Source organism: Pongo abelii, chromosome 6, assembly GCF_028885655.2.
Source record: "Pongo abelii isolate AG06213 chromosome 6, NHGRI_mPonAbe1-v2.0_pri, whole genome shotgun sequence".
Lineage (NCBI taxonomy): Eukaryota > Metazoa > Chordata > Mammalia > Primates > Hominidae > Pongo > Pongo abelii.
In genome coordinates, this window is record NC_071991.2 from 125,861,669 (window position 1) to 125,877,951 (window position 16,283).

Genomic DNA, 16,283 nt, shown 5'->3' on the forward strand with positions numbered 1-16,283 from the left:
CTCTAGCCTGGATGACAGAGTGAGACTGTCTCAACAACAACAAAAAAGCTAAAATTAATTCATTGATTATATTCAGTGTCCTCTGGTACTTTGTATTTTGTCCCTTTTTTGGTGAGGGGCCCAATAAATTGATTGTGGACTCACCATTTAAAAAATACTACCCTAAAGACAAAGGTTTCTGTTTGGAGATAAGCAGATAAGGTACCCATATGTGTTTATAAAGACTCTGAAGGAGAAACTAGTCAAAACCAATCACTCAACAGATGAAACTTAGAACTAGCTATAGCCTGAAATTTAAAGGATTGTCTGTAAACATGTTAAACTGCAGAGAAAACCCAAATCCACATAAAGTTACCAGGACAGTAAAAATGACATGAAAGATAACTGTAACATAATTAAATGCATTATAACACAATGAACAATGTTGTCACATGAAGGCAATGTACTGAAAAAAAAGGGCCACAGAGCAAGACTCTGTCTCAAACAAACAAACAAAATTCATGGAAAAATGGAATTAAAAGATAAGAAAAAATAAACTGTATTTTTCAACATACGTTCCATCAAATTCAAGACACATTTGTAAGCCATGATACCAGCCATTTAGTCCATCTCTAAAGAACTTAAAGTCTTTGGAATTTAAGCATGTCAATGCAGTTTTTTTTTTTTTTTTTTTTTTTTTTGAGACAGAGTCTCACTCTGTCACCCAGGCTGGAGTGCAATGGTGCGATTTTGGCTCACTGCAACCCCTGCCTCCCAGGTTCAAGAGATTTTCGTGCCTCAGCCTTCTGAGTAGCTGGGATTACAGGTGTGGGCCACCATGCCCAGCTAGTTTTGTACTTTTAGTAGAGGCAGGGTTTGCCACGTTGGCCAGGCTAGTCGAGAACTCCTGACCTCAGGCAATCCACCCGCCTCAGCCTCCCAAAGTGCTAGGATTAAAGGCGTGAGCCACTGCACCCAGCCAAGGTTTTTGTTGAGATTAGGAAACAAAACCAAATCAGAAGGAGCCAAATTAGGACTGTAAGGTGGATGCCTAATGATTTCCCATTAACACTCTTGAAAAATTGCCCTTGTTTGATGAGAGGAGTGAGCAAGAGCACTGTGATGGAGAAGAGCCCTCTCTGTTGAAGCTTTCCCCGGGGCATTTTTCTGCTAAAGGTTTGGCTAACTTTCTCAAAACACTCTCACAATAAGCAGATGTTATCATTCTTTGGCCCTTCAGAAAGTCAGCAAGAAAAATGCCTTGTGCATCTCAATTAACTGTTGCCACGACCTTTTCTCTTGACCAGTCCACTTTTGCTGTGACTGGACCCACTTCCACCTCTTAGTAGCCATTGCTTTGATTGTGCTTTGTCTTCAGGATCATAATGGGAAAGCTATGTTTCATCTCTTATTACAAGTCTTCAAAGAAATGCTTCAGCATCTTGATCGCATGTTTTTAAAATTTCCATTGAAAGCTCTGCTCTTATCTGTGGCTGCTTTGGGCACAGACCTCCCAAGCTAGGGCAAGATAGGTGGAAGATACCATCCATAACCCTTTGCCTGCTCAACAGACTTCAACTTAGATGGGAGAAAAATAGATTTTCCACATCCCTTACCTGCCATTGAGGAACAGTTTTGGCACCCATTGAGTGGAAAGTTTGCTCAATTTTAATTTTTTTCAGTCAGAATTGTGTAAACTGAATCAGTTGAGATGTCTATGATGTTGGCTATTGTTTTTGCTATTAATCATCAGCCTCTTCAGTTGTGGCACAAACAAGATTAATTTTTTCGTTGCAAATTGATGTGGATGGTCTGCTGCTTTGGGTTTCATCTTCAACATCTTAGCCCTTCTTAAAACAAGTTATCCATTTGTAAACTGCTGATTTCGCTGGAGCATTGTCCCCATAAACTTTGTATAAAGCATCAGTAATTTCATCATTCTTCCACCTAAACTTCATCATATATTTAATGTTTGTTCTTGCTTCAATATTAGCAGAATTCCTTTGCTTTGATAGGAGCTCTTTTTTTTTTTTTTTTTTTTTTTTTTTGAGACAGAGTCTAGCTCTGTCGCCCAAGCTGAAGTGCAGTGGCGCAATCTTGGCTCACTGCAAGCTCCGCCTCCCAGGTTCACACCATCCTCCTGCCTCAGCCTCCTGAGTAGCTGGGACTACAGGCACCCACCACCACGCCCGGCTAATTTTTTGTATATTTAGTAGAGACGGGGTTTCACCGTGTTAGCCAGGATGGTCTTGATCTCTTGACCTCGTGAGCTGCCCGCCTCGGCCTCCCAAAGTGCTGGGATTACAGGCATGAGCCACCGCACCTGGCCAATAGGAGCTCTTTTCAAACTGATGTCTTATCCTTTCAGTGCCTCAAACTAGATCCTGTTCAGACACGTTATAAAAAGTTAGTATGAGTGTATTTTGTTGCAAAAAATTGAAGTCCAGGCATAGTTTTTTTCATAATATACATGTTCCATGAACTTTTTGAAGACCCCTCATATATCAAGGCAGACTAGGGCTAGATTCTGCAATTAGGTGGGCCTTGGTCCAAATCTGGGCTTACTATATAATTACCCAAGTCATGAACTCTCTCTGAGCCACAGTTTCCTCATCTTTCAAATGGAGCTAATACTGTCTATAAGGTTGTTTTATAATTAACAAGATAACACATGTAAAGTTCTTGGTACATAGTAGGCTCTTAATAAACACAAGTAATGATTATTGTAAACTAAGTAAGCTGTAGCTAACTTCTATGCTTTTGACTCCCAGCTAAATACAATACATAATTTCTATTATATAGCCATTCAACAAATGTTTATTGGGCACCTCTCATGTGCCAACTAGATGCTGGGAGTATAATGGTGAGCAAGATGTTCATTGTTTTTACTGTCATGGGCCTTAAAGTCCAGGGGGCTGGGAGATGAGCAGGCAACTAGAAGACAATGTGGGAAGGGCTCTGGCAGAGAAGGACACCCCTCCACACAGCCCAGACACCCAGGCAACACACAGACAGGGCCAGATGTTCTGAGAAAGAAATGCTTTGGGACTACTTTAAAAGCTCCTGGAGGTAGGCAGAATATAACACATAAATGAACACACATCCATAATGAGAGTACTCGAGTAGTGGCTGAGACCTGGCACGCAATACAGAGCAGCTCTGCCTTATCTCCAGAGCTTGTTGGCTACAAATGAGATTTGCTAGCAAACTATTCATTAAAGCAATCATATTGTAATGGAATAACCTGAGGGCCTCAGCATTTCATATGAAGGGATTTTACCTACAGTAATGGCTAAGCCGGTAGTTCTCTGTGGGACATTTGGCAATGTCTAGAGACATTGTTTATTGTTATGGCATCTAGTGGGTAGAGGCCAGGGATGCTGCTAAATATCCTACAATGGCTTTTCACAATAAATAATTATTTGGCCCCAAATATCAACAGTGCTAAGATTGAGAGGTTCTGGTCTAGAGGAACTACTAGACAAAACTAGAACTAGACCTGTGCAGGGGCTCACGCCTGTAATCCCAGTTCTTTGGAAGGCCAAGACAAGCGAATCACATGAGGTCAGGAGCTTGAAACCAGCCTAGCCTACATGGTTAAACCCCGTCTCTACTAAAAATACAAAAATTAGCCAGGCATGGTGGCGCACACCTGTAATCCTAGCTACTCAGGAGGCTAAGGTGGAGGATTGCTTGAACATGGAAAGCGGAGGCAGCAGTGAGCTAAGACTGCACCACTGCACTCCAGCCTGGGTGACAGAGTGAGACTCTGTCTGAAAAAACAAAAACAAAAACAAAAAATTGGAACTAAAGCAAACTATTTAATCTTCTAAAGGCATGAGGACAATAGACTGTTTCAATCTTTTGTACATGAAAGAGCTATGTATCCTCACTGGGCCTCAGTTTGCTAATCTGAGAAATGAGATTATTGGATTAAATAATGCAGAAAGTTCTTTCTGGCTGGAAAAAATATATGAGTCAAGTATACCTATAGGATTAGAATGCAGGCCAGGCATGGTGGCTCACGCCTGTAATCCCAGCACCGTAGGAGGCAAAGGTGGGAGGATCACTTCAGCTCAGGAGTTCAAGACCAGCCTGGGCAACATAGCAAAACCCCATCTCTACAAAAAATACAAAAATTAGCTGGGCATGGTGGCACACCCTGTGGCCACAGCTACTCAGGAGCCTGAGGTGGGAGGATCACTTGAGCCTGGGAGGTTGAGGCTGCAGTGAGCTGAGACTGCACCACTGTACTCCAGCCTGGGCGACAGAGTGAGACCCTGTCTTAAACAAACAAACAAAAAATCAATTAACATGGGCTACAAGATTGAGGGGGTGATAGTCAGGTCAGTCCAAGTGCTAGTCTGTCTGTATTCCCTCACCTTCCAGACTTCCTGGAGTCAAGAGCTGTGTCCTTTCATCAGAAATGCTCGTGTATGGAGCTCCCACTATGGGCAAGGCACTGTGCTAGGTGTTAGAGGAGTGCAAAGAATGAGGGGGATGGAAAAAGCAAGGATAGCTATGAGACCAACACTAATGGTAGAAAGAAGACCAATGTCAATTGAGTATGTATGTGTCAGACACAAGGAGAGGCACTTGGTATACTTTCCTCATTAATCCTCACTGCATTTTATTATGTCTATTTCTCAGGCAAGGAAACTGAAGCTCAGGAAGCTTAAGCAGGTTTTCCACAGTCAGACAACGATGATTGGTGGAGGCCGGGTAAGACCCCCAGCCTGTTTACTTCAACTCTTGAGTCTTTTCTAACAACTTCTACTGCCTAGGCAGTGCCAAAAGAGGGCACAAAGGGCTCTTACGGTCAAAAGGAGGGAGATAGCCCAACCTGGAGAGAAAACAAGAGAGATTTCCTGGGCAGGTAGACATGCTAATCATTCTTTTAAATATATTCTTACTAACTCTCCTCTTCCAGCGTGCAGAACCTAACACATCAGCAGAGAATCTAAAACAAATCATAGCCCGTTGCAGTGGCCTTCCAAGGATGGTTCCAGTTATTTTGTGATTCAGAGTTCAATCTGAGTAAATATCACTTGAAATAAGTGGGTTTTAGCTTGGAAATATTTTTGTTGTATATTACACTTATTGTAACAGAATTTCTGCAGTAGACATAGCAAAATTCCTTGCTAACAATTGTTCCCCGTAATCTGATTGTGGGAAGACAGTGAACTAATGTTTTAGAAACAAATATGAATGTCTCCATCTCATATAGTGTAACTTAGGCCTAAGGTAGCTGTGATAACTTCTACTTGCAATTTTTTTTTTTTAATGGAGTTGCACTCTTGTTGCCCAGGCTGGAGTGCAATGGCACAATCTTGGCTTACCGCAACCTCCGCTTCCCAGGTTCAAGCGATTCTCGTGCCTCAGCCTCCTGAGTAGCTGGGATTACAGGCATATGCCACCACACCTGGCTAATTTTTTATTTTTAGTGAGACAGGGTTTCTCTATGTTGCTCAGGCTGGTCTCAAACTCCCTACCTCAGGTGATCCACCTGCCTCGACCTCCCAAAGTGCTGGGATTACAAGTGTGAGCCACTATGCCTGCCCTTTTTTTTTTTTTTTTTTTTTTTTTTTTTTTTTTTTTTTTTTTTTTTTCCAGATAGGATCTCGCTCTTTCACTGAGGCTGGATGGAGTTCAGAGGCACGATCATGGCTCACTGCAGCCTCAAACTCCTGGGCTCAACCAGTCGCCTCAGCCTCCTGAGTTGCTAGGACTGCAGGTGCGCACCACCATGCCCAGCTAATTTTCTACTTGCACTTTTAATGCTTGAAAAGAGTATACTGATTTGTTTAACAGATAATCATGGAGCATATGACATGTATAGTGTGCTAGGTACATGAGGGCATACAAAGAAATCTGGCCAGGCAAATGAAACATTAAAAGCTAAATAACAGGCCAGGCGTGGTGGCTCACACCTGTAATTCCAGCACTTTGGGAAGCCGAAGGGGGAAGATCACTTGAGGTTAGCAGTTCAAGACCAGCCTGGCCAACATAGTGAAACACTGTCTCCACTATAAATACAAAAAAAAAAAAAAAAAATTAGGTGGGCATTGTGGTGGGCGCCTGTAGTCCCAGCTACTCAGGAGGCTGAGGCAGAAGAATCACTTGAACCTGGGAGGTGGAGGTTGCAGTGAGCCAAGATTGCACCATTGCACTCCAGCCTGGGTGACAGAGCGAGACGCCATCTCAAAAACAAACAAAAAGCTAAATAGCTAAATAACAATATAAAGTAATGATTCTCAGCTAGGGGTCATTTTTCCCTCAGGATTTATTTGGCCGTGTCTGAAGACATTTTTGGTTGTCACAACTGGAGGGGTGCTGGCAGCATCTAATGGTGCTGCCGGACATCCTACAATGCACTGGGTGACACCCTACAACAAAGAATGATCTAGCTCAAAATGCCCATGGTGCTGAGGTTGAGAAATCCTGACATAAGAATTACATGCTCATTGAGTAGTGCCAACTCTGAGTGTTATAGAAGTTGAAAGTAGAAACCCAACACTATCAACTGGAGTAGTCAGGGAAGGTTTTATAGAGGAGAAAGGATTGGACTGTGTTCGAAGAAGAGCTAGGATTTAGGAAGGGAGAGGGCCCAGAGAGAACAGTCCAAGGAGGGAATATGGGCAGAGTGCTGGAGGGGAGTGAGCTGGGAGGTTTCTGGGAGCAGTGAGCAGGCCGTCCTGGATGGAGCATTCTCTCCACTCCACAGCCTGAGGGGTGGGTCAGCAGGTGACATTATCTCCACATGACAGATGAGGAAACCAAGTCACAGAAAGCTTGAGAGAGGATCCTGTGATTGTCTCTGAGCTACAGCTAGAGGCCAGTCCACCTGTTGCCCAGGCCCAGACCTTTCCCCAGTATAATCTACTTCACCTGAGCTTTGAGCCCACCCTGTGCTGATACCAGCCACCAGGAGCCAAATGAAACCTTCAGGGGCATTGCCCAAACAAAAGCTTTCTTCTACCCCAAATCCAGCAGTCCTACTCTGGAACCTCAGTGTTTGTTTATTTGTAAGGATATCCTGTAGAAACTCCAGCACACACACACACACACACACACGCACTCTCTCTCAAGCAAAAAATACAGAGGCAGGTAGAAAATGGAATCATGTTCCGAAGAGCACAGACACACAGTATGGAATACCAGTTAAGAAAAGAATCTGCTGGTACAGAAGCCACAGAACAGCTTCTGGCCGGTGAGGCACAGTCACTGTGAATGGAGATGCCAGCAAGCGTGGGAGAGTGGGGGGAAGGAGAAGCGGGAGCAGATGGGTGTTCAGCATTGCCAGAGCAGGAGCAATGGGGAGAAACCTCACTGGGTGGAGTGAAGGGGTAACTGGGAACTTCCCACTCAGACAATCCCAGGAGACAGAAGAGTAAAGGCCCGTGCGCATCTGAGAAGGAGGGAGCAGTCAATGTCCCTAGGGAGTTCTTATACAACCTCAGTTCCTGAGAGTCTGTTTTGACTGCCAGGGGTCCCTCCTCTCCATTCTACATTTAGGGACCCCAAGGTAAAGCAGCCTGGAGCATGGTCAGAAAAGGGTGGAAAGGAGAATAAAGGGCAGAATAAAAGAACAAGTAATTGGAGGTGTTTTAGGCCAGAAGGGGATGGGATTTGGGGAAAGAAAGAAGTGGATTGCCAGGGGCTGCCCTGACTCCTGTGCCAGACATTGAAGAGCTGGGTGAAGTCAGTGGAGAAGGTGCAGCTGGGAAGAGCCATGCAGGAGGTGGAGCCCCAAACCTGGGTCTGTCTTCCCACCCCTGCCAGCCACCCATGTCCAGGGGATGGGGGTTCATGGGAGCAAGCAGGGACCGAGGCACCAGTGCTATGACTCTTCTCCCTCACCCCTCCTCATCCCAGCAGCCCTGGCCTCTAGGGCTGAAATACAGTAGTCCCCACTTATCCTCAGTTTCACTTTCTGAGATTCAGTTACCCACGGTCAGCTGAGATTCAAAAATATTAAATGGGAAATTTCAGAAAAAAAGAAAAGTCAAGTTTTAAGTTGCAAGCCATTACCAGGCATGGTGGCTCACTCTGGTAATCCCAGCACTTTGGGAGGCTGAGGAAGGAGGACCATTTGAGTCCAGGAGTTTGACACCAGCCTGGGCAACATAGTGAGACATTATCTCTAAAAAGAAAATTCAATTTAATTTTAAAAAATTAAATTGTATGCCATTCTGAGTAGTGGGATGAAATCTCATGCCATCCCGCTGCACCTGCCGGAGAGGTGTAATCATCCCTTTGCTCAGCGTATCCACGCTATTGCTACCTGCTTTAGTCATTTAGAAGCCATCCCGGTTATCAGATGGAAATAACACGGTATATGTAGGGTTCAATACTATCTGAGGTTTCAGGCATCCACTGGAGGTCTTGCAATGTATGCTCTGAGGATAAGGGGGACCACTGTAATCCAAAAGCCTGGCTGTGTTTCATCCAGCTATGCATGCTTTTCAGTCTCCAGGGAGGATGAAGTTGGGGTCATGAAGAGCTGGTGCAGTGGTGGAGATCTCCAATCCAGGAAACATCTAGGCCGAGGCTATGGCAATTCCTCCCACCCATGCCCACAGCTGCTTCTGCCCTGGATCCCCACCAAGATGCCCTTTCCCTCACCCCCAGGGAAACAGGGGGCACCAAGAGTGTGTCTTTAAGGATAGTGTGCTCACCCTCCCTCGCTTTCATTTTCAACCATTTCCTAGCCTGGCCTCATAAGAAAAATGTAAGCAATGTGCAGACTGCACATTTCTCTTGCCTGAGAGGCCCTGACATTATCAGAACCACAACAAACCCTGGCCTTCACCCCAACCCACTCCTGCCTCCAGCCCAGGGCTTGAAAGCAGAGGGACACAGGGTGCTGGTGCTAATGTGTGGGACCAAGGCAGGCCCCCATCCTGGTCCCTGCATTGCCTGGCCTGGAGGAGGTGCTGCTGTGGGTGATTTTCAGTCTGAAGGGTGCAAATGGGTCAGAAGTTATTCTGGTCCATGTTCAGGAGGGCAATTGGGCCCCAAGTTCAAAAAGAGCCCCACCCTCCCTCCCTGTAGCCTAAGTCCCTGCCTCTTGGCAGGTCATAGGGTACAAGCAGGCTGCTGTGTTTCACAACAGAGGGCAGGGTGCAGGGAGGTGGACCGGGGCTTCCTTCTCAAGGTGGGAAGGAGGGAGGAGAAGGGTAGGGTCCCAGCCATATGACAGGTAGTCACAGGCCCACCTCATTCCCCCAAGCCTCCCTCCATCCCCAGGCATCGCCTCCCACTTGCCTGATCGGTCCAAGGGCACATCTGGAAGTGACACCTCCCCACCCTACTTCCAGGCCTTGAGACCTTGTTGGTTCCCACAGCTGTTCTATCTCCGTCCTGCCCAACCTACTCCCTCCCAGGAGCCCATGCCTGGAGAGGAACTCCCTGTGTCCCTGTTTCCACCCCTCAGTCCTCAGGGTGGCTGTGAGTGTGAGTGGGTGCCCAGGGTTTCTTGCTTGGAGACCTGGGTCTCTTGGCTGATCCCCAGACCCTCCTGACCTAGGCCTCCAGCCCCATCTAATTAATTACCTGCGGCCGGGAGCTGCATCCACAGCACTGCCATCCCCCCAGCTCAGGTGCCTCTGCAGCTCAGCCCACAGCCACCTGTGAAGCAGGGAGGGCAGGCAACACCTCTATCCCCTTGAAGGTACAGAGGTGGGCCTGATGACGCCAGGCCATGTGAGATCTCGTTGGGAGCACAGGAAGCACTCTTCACTGCTCCTTGTCACCCTTCCATTACAAATACCATGTGGTTTTTTACTCTATCCCACATCAGGGCTATGGAACCCTTGACATAATCCTACCCTACCTTCCAGGCAGGCCTAAAAGTGTATGTGTGTGTGTGGGGGGGGGGGTGTGTGTGTGTGTGGGTGTGTGTGTGTGGGGGTGTGTGTGTCTGTATGTATGTGTGGGGGGTGTGTGTGTGTGTATGTGTGTGGTGTGGTGTGTGTGTGTGGTGTGTAGGGGTGTGTATGTGTATGTGTGTGTGGCGTGTGGGGTGTGTGTGTGTTGTGTGGTGTGGTGTGTAGGGGTGTGTGTGTCTGTGTGTGTGTGGTGTGTCGGGTGTGTGTGTGTGTGAGAGAGAGGGATAATGGATGCTCTAGGGCTTCCTCTCCCTGCATACACTGAAAAAAAGAGAAAAGGGCTTCATATCTGCAGTCTTTTTCGTTTTCGTTTTTGTTTTTGTTTTGTTTTGTTTTGAGACAGAATCTCCCTCTGTTGCCCAGGCTGGCATGCAATGGCACGAACACAGCTCACTGCAGCCTCAACCTCCTGGGCTCAAGTGATCCTCCTACCTCAGTCTCCCAAGTAGCTGGGGCTACAGGGACACACCACCATTCCCAGCAATTTAAAAAACTTTTTTTTTTTTGTAGAGACACAGTCTCACTATGTTGCCCAGGCTGGTCTTGAACTCCTGGGGTCAAGCAATCTGCCCACCTTGGCCTCCCAAAGTGCTGGGATTACAGGCGTGAGCCACTGCACCTGGCCTACTGTAGTCTTGACATGCTGTGAGATACTGTCCTGTTTAATTTCTAGCCAACAATATCAAAAAGAATTCTCCTCAGACTGAAAGCGGATTTAGGAAGAGGTTTAGAAAGCTTCTGTCACCACCGACCTGCAACAGAGCAGGTGTCTGTGGCCCCTAGCATCCTGAGCCAGCAGGGGAGGGTCTGGGGTGGGATATGTGTGATAAGCCCACTGCATGCATAGCTACTATGCCACTGTGTCCCTGAGTGCTGGCATGGGAGCCAGGCCTGGCACCTATCCTGGCATTGGCAGGCGGGAGGAAGGAGGCCTCGTGAGCAGATGGAGGCTTCTGCAGCAGCTCTCTCTCTGCAGGGCCCCTCTGCATGAGTGTGTCAGCTTCCCCTGCCCTGGCCCTGACCCTGTCACATCTCGGCCTCAGTTTCCTAGTAGTTTACACCCTTTTTTCTGAAGATTGTCATTGCAGTGGAATATATTAAATGCTAGGTGAGGTAACCAATGAAGTAAGTTACTTAAAAGTGCTTTGAAACATGTCAACAACTACACAAACACAAGTCATTATTCTATTTTTTTTTTTTTTTTTTTTTTTTTTGAGACACAGTTTCACCCTTGTCACCCAGGCTGGAGTGCAATGGCGCAATGTTGGCTCACTACAACCTCTGCCTCCCGGGTTCAAGTGATTCTCCTGCCTCAGCCTCCTGAGTAGCTGGGATTACAGGCGCCCGCCATCACACCCGGCTAATTTTTGTATTTTTAGTAGAGATGGGGTTTCACCATGTTGGCCAGTCTGGTCTCGAACTCCTGACCTCAGGTGACCTACCCGCCTGAGCCTCCCAAAGAGCTGGGATTACAGGCATGAGCCACCGAGCCTGGCCAATCCATTCTCTTTCTACCACACCTACTGCTCCTTAAATGATTCATTTACTCCACCTTAACTCAGAGCACCGTGCCAGGTAGCTAATAAAGCCACTCTACCAGTTGGATAGCCTAGGTTATGCTGCAGTAAGAACAGCAAAAACCTAACTCTCACTGGCATAACATAACACAAATTCATTTCTCATTTACTCTGCATGTCCATTGTGGGTCAGATGGGGCTACTCTAAAACCCAGGCTGATGGAGCAATCACTATCTGGAACCATGCCATTAGCTGTGGCAGAGGGGAAGAGAGCTCTGAAGGTCTCACAAAGTCAATAAAATGCTCCAGGACAGCAGTGATACCATCACTTCCACTTAATCCCATTGGCCACAACTACTGTAGTCCATGGCCACACCCAGTCACAAGTGACCAGGGAATACAATCACGGGGACCAGGGAATACAATCCTATCAAGTGGCCAGAAGGCAGAGAGGAGGAAAAATTTGGTGAACAGCTTTAATGTGTACCATGTGTATTACTAATTACTGTTGATGATTTAGAAGATGCAGGGCAACACTAAGTGAAAAGGGTGCTTATAAAAGGTTGCATTATTATTATTATTATTTTGAGACAGAGTTTCACTCTGTCACCCAGGCTGGAGTGCAGTGGCACGATCTCGGCTCACTGCAACCTCCGCCTCCCAGGTTCAAGTGATTCTTCTGCCTCAGCCTCCCGAGTAGCTGGGACTACAGGCGCATGCCACCATGCCCAGCTAATTTTTATATTTTTAGTAGAGATGGGGTTTCACCATATTGGCCAGGCTGGTCTTGATCTCCTGACCTCGTGATCCGCCCGCCTCAGCCTCCCAAAGTGCTGGGATTACAGGAGTGAGCCACCGTGCCCGACCATAAAGAGTTGCATTATTACAAAGATTAATCCCATCCAGGATCTTCAACAACCTCTTCACAGTTGCCACAGAAAGCCCTGGTGGGGTGCAGAGGCCTAGCAACTACACAGGCCCTTCAGCTGTCCTTTCTTCTAGATTCAGGAAGAGCCCACATGGTTTACAAACATAGTTCCCATTAAGTCCAGCAACAAACAGGCTGGAAATCCAACTCTTATGCCCCTTACTCCATTCCTTGGATTCATATTCTTATTGCAGGCATGCCCTAATTCCACTTCTGGGAGTAGGTGGCAGGTCCCCCCCGGATCTCAGGTTCATCATGCTGTAGGGCAGATCATGTGGGATGGAGCAGGGAGCTGTGGGAAAAGATATTCCTCCATAGTCCTGCCTGAGGCTTTGGAGTAGATCCCAGAGAGTCCCTTGGCTAAAGTTATTGGGACTAGCTGAGTGATATGGTGAATGTCCATGAGCCTGGCAGACAGAAGCCTGGCTGAAACCCTTAGTTCACTACTTCCATATTAGCTATATGACCATGGACAGGCATTCTGGGTTGTTTCTTCCTCTGGAAAATGAGGATGATAGTGACTTCTGTTAACATGCTATGAGGAACAGCAGTTTATTAATATTAAGTAAACACCTGGCACATAGCAGCTGCTTCATAAAGCTATTATTACCATGATAGTTGAAGCCAAACAGCTGCCCTGAGCATTTTCATACACACTCTGCAGACATGAGCTCTGGCAGCCTGAGACTTGGTTTCACTTGACCTCGGGCTGTGTTCAGAGTGAAAGGATGAAGTATTATTGTTAATTCACTAAAACTAGTGTTTTATCTCCAAACTATTGGAAGGATTTCATTGTTATTGTTTTCATTACATGTGCACACCTAACTTGCATGGATGAAATATAAGCCTAGTATGAATACAGATGTCATAATCAAAGTCAAAATGGTGATTAAAAAGAAGAAATCTAGAGAAATTTTTTTGCTAAGCTCTCTTACCAAAGAACCTTAAGCAAATTAAAAATCAGCTTTAGGCCAGGCGTGGTAGCTCACGCCTGTAATCCCAGCACTTTGGGAGGCCGAGGCGGGCGGATCAACTGAGGTCAGGAGTTCGAGACCAGCCTGACCAATATGGTGAAACCCTGTCTGTACTAAAAAATACAAAAATTAGCCAGGCGTGGTAACAGGCACCTCTAATCCCAGCTACTCAGGAGGCTGAGGCAGGAGAATCGCTTGAGCCTGGGAGGCGGAGGTTGCAGTAAGCCGAGATCGTGCCATTGCACTCCAGCCTGGGCGACAGAGCAAGACTCCATCTCAAAAAAAACAAATCAGCTTTATTTTTTTAGTTTTTACAACATGGCCCTAATTTTAATCTTGAGTTTGTAATTACTTTGTGTACCATGGTACAGTGGCTAATAAAAATAAGTTAAATCTGTAAACAGTCACATAAACTTTTTCAAAGCAAATTGGCTTGGATGGTTGCACCTGAATCCATGTCGGGGGTGCTGAGACAAGACTGCCCCCTTCTGGGACTCTCCAATACTTCAGTGACTCCTTGCTCAGACAGGCTCTTTGCCTTCCTTCACTGGAATGGGGCCCTGGTAGAATCGGGGCCATCCCTTTCCGTCTTCATAGCTGTGGGTCTCTCCATGGTGCTCAGACTGCTAGAGGACAATGGTCTTCAAGTGTCTTGGGTTTTCAGAAGCCTTTCTGGATCTCTCTTTGAGGAAAGAGGCCGCATCTACTCCTCAACATTGCCTTACATTGGTATAGGCTACCCAGTTTAAAGAACAGTTTCAGCTGGGCGTGGTGGCCCACGCCTGTAATCTCAGCACTTTGGGAGGTCAAAGTGGGCGGATCATGAGGTCAGGAGTTCGTGACCAGCCTGGCTAACATGGTGAAACCCCGTCTCTACTAAAAATACAAAAATTAGCCGGACGTGGTGGCGGGTGTCTGTAATCCCAGCTACTCAGGAGGCTGAGGCTGAAGAATTGCTTGAACTTGGGAGGTGGATGTTGCAGTGAGCCGAGATCGGGCCACTGCACTCCAGCCTGGGTGGACAGAGCAAGAATCCATCTGGGGGAATAAAAAAGAAAGAAAAAAAAAGAACAGTTTTACACTCATTATTTCACATGTCATCATAATCCTGTGACTTAAGACAAGACACAAATGATTATCCTCCTTGTACATGAAAGAATAAAGGTTAAGAGACCTTTATTCTCTTAACCTTTATTCTCGGGCAAGTGGCTTGCCCGAGAGCACACAGCCAGTAAATGGGAAAGAAGTTCTAGAACCCAGGCCTTTGGATATGGGGTTTGCATTCTTTCTTCCTAACCATAATAAAAATATTACCTTTATTTCCACAATATCCTATTTACTATGTGGTAGGTCAGTGATTTTCAACCTTGCTGCACACTAAAATCTCCTGGGGTTCTTAAATAACTCTCCTATCTGGGCCCCTCCTCCACCAATTACATTGAATCCGTGGGTGGAGTTCCAGACATCTGTGGGTTTGTTGGCTCCTCCAGGTGTTTCTAATGTACAGCACCAAGTGCCATGTGTGGGGGCTTTATAAACACCTTCTCATTTAAACCTCCTCACAAATCCCATCAGGTAGGTATACCAGCCACCTGCTGATAGGATACGTAAATTGCCCAACTGACCTTAGATAGCCCCTAATACCACAATTCCCAAACTGTTCACAAAGGTATTCCAAGTCTCCACAATGGATTCACAGAGATTCCACATGATATTTGAAAAATATCAAGGAAAGTCCAGGTGTGGGGGCTCACGCCTGTAATCCCAGCACTTTGGGGGGCCAAGGTGGGTGGATCACTTGAGGTCAGGGGTTCGAGACCAGCCTGCCAACATGGTGAAACCCCATCTCTACTAAAAATACAAAAAAAAAATTAGCCAGGTATGCTGGCAGGTGCCTGTAATCCCAGCTACTCAGGAGGGTGAAGCAGGAGAATTGCTTGAACCTGGGAGGCAGAGGTTGTAGTGAGCCGAGACCGGGCACCAAGGGAAATATTGTGCTAGCTTATGGTAGTTCACCATTTCTACAGTAGATGGCGTTGCATTCCTTCTAATGACATAATATCTTAGCAAAACTGGATTTTTCAGCCTGAAAATCGGCATGGAATAGTCTATCAGTGTGGTGGTGGTCAATCTGATTCCAAAGTTGAGGAAGTAGTATAGTGCCCAATAGGCATAGCTATCCCATTAGTAAGTAACTGGTAATTTAAGCAAGAAATAATTTTTTTTCTATTTATGTGCATTATCTTTTTAAATAGCCAAGTTGTTAGGACATAAATACTTATTAAGTTGTTTGGACCTAACAATTTACTTGAAGGTAAATTTGTGGTATTTTTTTTTAAAGGCACTGACACACAAAGGGCACCTTCCTAATGCCAAGGCCACATGACAAAGGGGCAAAAGTAGGATTTGATCAGTCTGACCCGAGCCCGAATGTTTAACCATTTCTTTGAACTGGGCTCAATCAGTGATTTTCTTCTGTGCCCTGTCCTGGATGCCAAACCCTCAGCATTGAGTTAGGGGTCAACCTGGAAATGACAGAGCAGACAGAAATTAAACACTACTGTCCATAAGTGAGCACAATGTCCTTTGGCAAATTACATAACATCCCTGAATCTCAGTTTCTTCATCTGTAAAGCTGGGATGACAAAATTACACTACAGGGTTGTTGTGAAGATTAAACAAGCTAAAAATCATCAAGTGTCTGGTTTAGAACAGGTACTGTGTTAAGAGTTTATTCTCTCCCTTTCTCCCCTCCTCACTTCCATGACAGACCTGAAGACATCAGGGGACACAAGTGTGCAAGTGGGTGTGAAACACACACACACACATGCAACCACCAGACTGCCTATACACCATCCTCAGTTTCAAACATATTGTTAATACAGATATACTTACATGCATACATACATATATACATACGATCACAACACCTTGGCTGATTAAGCACAAAAACGAATAGAACAATGAAGCAAATAAAATAAGCTCTTGAACTTG